This window comes from Dromiciops gliroides, chromosome 3 (assembly GCF_019393635.1).
Source record: "Dromiciops gliroides isolate mDroGli1 chromosome 3, mDroGli1.pri, whole genome shotgun sequence".
Classification (NCBI taxonomy): Eukaryota; Metazoa; Chordata; class Mammalia; order Microbiotheria; family Microbiotheriidae; genus Dromiciops; species Dromiciops gliroides.
The window spans coordinates 49,052,857-49,057,856 of NC_057863.1; the positions used below are offsets into that span (position 1 = coordinate 49,052,857).

General features: G+C 34.7%; 1 long non-coding RNA gene across 1 annotated transcript in view; it reads right to left on the reverse strand.

Annotated features, from left to right (window-relative positions):
- LOC122745887 overlaps positions 1–5,000 on the reverse strand; it is a 15,780-nt gene that overhangs the window by 9,112 nt on the left and 1,668 nt on the right. The window contains exon 2 of the long non-coding RNA XR_006355498.1: positions 2,930–3,200. This is a non-coding gene — a long non-coding RNA (uncharacterized LOC122745887). The remainder of the gene's footprint in view (positions 1–2,929; positions 3,201–5,000) is intronic.

The window sequence follows — 5,000 nt, forward strand, 5'->3', positions numbered from 1 at the left end:
ATCCCCAAGAATCATGGTTATTTACTTAGTTAAGAATAAAAACACTATTGGCTTTGCTAAATAGGATCTGGTTCTATTTTGTAGATGTTGGGATGGCAAGAGGTTCAAGGGTTAAAGAGGACTGTCTGAGCTACAAGAACTGGAAATCAGGAGCTTTTACCACATTTTTACATTTTTTTTTGTACCATTGGGGCCTACACAATCAAACTTTATGCTTTATTAAAGTCTACCTTATTAAAAATGTATATTCGGAATTAAGAAGTACTTCTTAAAGGGCAAATAATATCAAGACATGGTGTGTATGTAATTAAAACAGAATGAAAAATGAAACTGACCCATGTAAACCATATCTACAAGAAATGAAGTTAAAGGATTTCACTAGGGAACTGTTCATTGGTGGTGGAGGGATTTCCTGTGTGTGTGTTTTATTTTAATAATAAAAAACCCCACTCTACCAGTACCAAATGAACCTCAAAAAGTAATTTGACTAGAAGAATGCAGATTAAACCTCTGTTTTTTCAGGTAATGGTTGCAGAGGGTGATAGGTAAGGTAGCTTACAAAAGGGTAAGTCTGCCTGTCTGCCTGTCTTCATAGGCATCCCATGATCTTTGTATTCCAGTTGCTGTGTTCAGTAAGAAAAACAAACAAACAAACAGAAACCCCATAAAACAACTTGGAATAAACAGGAAGAGTCTAAGGCAAACACACTATTTTCTGAAAGCAACCCTTAGTTAATCTTATTCAATGCTTCCACACTTCCTCTCTATTATCGGCCCGTCTCCATTGGAAATATTTTTCTTATTAAAAGAATTTCTTAAAATTTCTTACAAAAAAGCCTTGTAAACTTTATAAGATTCAAAGCAAGATATATTGTTTGCTATAACACATTTCATTATGACACATTACATTGCAATACTTTATACGCAGCTATGTTAAATTTTGTTATAATACATTATGTTATACATAAACATACATATATTCAATATTATGCTGTTGACATATATTTCAGCATATATGAACTCCCCTAATTTCCCCTCTTCCACCTTTTGTCACTTAGGAATAATATATTTAATGACAATCAAACATATAGTAACCATCCTACCCGACACCCCATACCAATCACCGAACCTCACTTTGAATTCTCAGATTCTTTTTCGCTATTTGTCTTAGAGTCAAACAAGTAACAGATGGAAGAATGTTAATAATATTTTTATACTTTCAGAATGATCTAAAATTTATAAAATGAACTTTAAGCAGAACTTGCTTAGAATAGAAAAATATGAAATATATAATTGTGCAGAAATCATATATTTCAAATGGCCTATTAATAAAAGAAACCTGTCAGTTACAATCAAAATCCTGTCTGTTTCAATGAATTTTTTTGCGGAAGATTGTGGTTTTGAATTTATAATGGTTAGCATGTGTATGTAATTCTACACTTCCACTTATATTATTGGCCCACCTCTCAAATATTTTTTCTTTTCAGGTGCAGATATTCCATAATTATTTGCCATCAATTAAGTAGGCAAGGCAGTATAATGGTATTCTTTAAAGATGATAAATTGGAGAATCTTTAACTATGTCACTGAATTAAAGGTAGGATGCATATTCCTTTAGTTATGCCTTCATATAACAAACTTATTTGAATATACAGATTTGAGGGCTTCAATATCTACACTACAATATGCCATTTAAAGCTACTTTGGAAACATTTTCATTTTGTTCCAATGGCTTCTAACAAACATTTAAATAAAGCTTTAACCAAACCCAGATTGCAAAAATAGCTGGACTGGTCATTCCAAATGTTCTGCCTTAAATTTGTATAATGAGATTAAATTCTGATTAACACAGATATAGTCAAATTCTATAGAAAACCAGGATAAAAATCGATATCATTTCAATGAATCACAATGTAAAAAAAAATCCATTTCAGTTCCATTTGCATCTGCTGTTATCACTTCAAGAGGGTGTTACACCAAGTATTTACAAGCAAAAGTCACACACGGACACTCACATACCCCTAACCTCTCCCCCAACTGTCACTCAAACACAAAGGGCTCTCTGCTCTATGTTGTTACAGGTAACTTCAAAATTCTTCCATAACTAGTAAAAACCATTTTTGCAAAGCTACAAGGCTTTTGATTAACTAAAAGGTATCTCCCATTTTTAAATCCACCTGACTTTTTGTCCTCATCCTCTGCTCCCGTCCCCACCATAGACCATCATAAAGTAAAAAACGACAACATTTTCCTTTTCATTTTGGAAACCAGCAAACAAACAAGTATGTCACAGGTGTACACACAAACTGGGGCTATTCCCTGAAGTAAACAACACAACAGAATGCTAACAAACTGAATAGAAGTGTGGGCTAAGAGGAATGTCCAAACTCGGTACTGGTAGGCATTGTTTTTGACTGGTTTAGCTCTTCAAAGAGAAAAAGTAGTTTAAATATTCTTCAGACACATTTTAATTGGTTTGTCTAGGGTTAAAAAACCCATTTCGAAGTATCCTCTCAGTCAGCATCTTCCACTAGAACGACTTCTTGGAAAAAGAGATTTCCTAGCTGCCACACATGTATTTCCTATGGTCTGCAAAGACAAAGCAATCCCTAGTCCTTTATATGTGAAAATACTTGATCAGAATCATTTAGGAAGACCCATCTTATCAAAGATTAAGACATAGATATAGATGAAGAGCATGCCTGGTTTAAAAAATTCCAGTGTAGCCAGTATTTCTAAATCAGGTGTGAATATACATGTAGATATATTTGTGTTTATATATAATGGCATCTATTTATATAGAACATCCATGTTGATTATGTATATACGCTATACATATTTCTATCTTTGTAGATGTGGAAAGAGGATATGCATATATGTGTATGTGTGTATGTGTACGGTGTGACTAATGGGGTGCTGTTTATCTCACCATATCTTACCACTCTATCCCTTTGGATAATAATCACAGGACCCAGATGCTAAGGGTAAGTGATATTTTCCCACAAGCGGCTTCTGGCTTCTTGGCAGACTTTAGAGGCAGTTGTGTTGGCAGCTCTGGGGCCGCCTCTGGCTCTGTTATGTGGCTTTGCTCTTGATGGGCCGCCCTGTCTTCCTGGACGCCATTTCCCTCTGTTAGCCCTTGGGTTCTGTAAAACTCTATTCTGTGCAAAATCCCTTGTGTAATCTCTGGATGAACTCTCCTAAAGACAGAACAGAGTTGTTGATATTATTGGTGTTTTCTTTTCTTTTCTCTTTGCCTATTATAAGGATCAGCTCAATCGCTAGCTCAGGTACTGGTTGGGGAGGGGTGGGGGAGAGAGACAATAAACAAACCCAACTTTTCGCAGCCTCTACTTCTCTGCTTGGGTGCATCCTGACCACATTTTTTTTTGTCCAAGTTAATTGTCAGGATTCTGGCCAAATGATTTTGTATAAATTTTGTGCCCTGTGGTTTTTATGATGGGCTTTTGTGCTTAAAATAATCCCTTTGTTTCTGGGTATTCATTATCTTGAGTCATTTTCCTTTGATCATGTGTTAGCCTACAAAATGACAATAATCATTATTATTATAATTTAATCTCTAGTAAGGAATATGCAAGGAAGCAAATGTGTCATATCACAATGCTAAGGGTAGTCAATATACTATTCCATGAAGTAAAAAAGGTGTGCTTTTGAGATTGATGCAAATACAATAATTCATTTACTGCATTCCTGGAATCCAAGTGACCTTTTAAAACATGTGCTTATTTTACACAAACAAAGCTATCCAGAGGAGCCAAAGGTGGTTCAGAGACATCAACACAATTGCCTAATGAATAATTAGCCATATTCCAACGTACTTCCTACACTAAAGGGAATATCCAAAGTACCATATTAAAAACAAATACCTCCCTCCACTAACCTTTGGGCCAGTTCTCATTGTATGCTTGGTCAAACTTACTACATAAGGAGAACTTCAGAAGACCACAGAGGCATGCAAAGTGTCATGTTAGTGAGAATCTGGAATTTTCCAAAAGGAAAAAAAAAAGAACTTAAAAGAGAGAATTATAAATCTTTCTCATTTTGAAAAGAAAAAGTCAACTCTAATTCCACCTGGACTAACAGGGTTTTGATTTTTTTTTTCTCATCCTGCCTCTTATCCCGCGAGCCTGAATTAACTCCAAGATTATTAATCCTTCAGTTTACATTTTAACAGGAAAATAGTATACCTGTCAAAGGATTTCCACAGAACTACAAGAGACATGATCCCTGTGTTACCTGGGCCTCCCAATGATTTCTATGTCAGCTCCTTGGGGTTTTTTTTCCATGTAGTTTCCAATTTGCCAGACACTAGAAATCCTCTGCTGTATTTTTTGAAGTATGTTTTGTAAATTTGTCATTCCAGAATTCAGCAGTGGGCTTTCACTAAAGGCTCAATTATCAATCAAGAGCATCCCAGTATTTGGTAGTAGTAGCATCCCGGTGTTCCAAAGTCCCGTGGAATTTTGTTTTGTTTTATTTTAACAGCACACAGGGAGCCTCCTGCGATAAAAGAGTTCACTTTCTTATTGTACCTTGATGTTTGTAATTCTAACTCAGTCAGGAAATTATCACATTCCATTCATTCCTCTCAGAAATGTGATAAATCCATGTTCTGGAATAGCATTTAGGACTACATTAACCCTATAGGCCGGAAGGACTGTTGGAAATCGGGTTTGCTCCAAAATAATTTTCCTTTTGTCTTTGGAGGAAAAATATTTATATCGACTCATTTTAAAAAAATATCATGACTTATTAACAACCATTTACAATGCTTTTCTTATAATGCTTTTCTCCCCCACTCCCGAGGAATTTACTACTCCTATATTAAAAATCTTTCCTCATTCTAGGATTATAAATGGATGTCGATGCAAAATAATTAGTTGTAAAATTTGTCACCATTTTTGTTTGTTAAAATACACATACATACATATATACATATAAAATATGTATATATATATATGTAAACATATAAATATCAA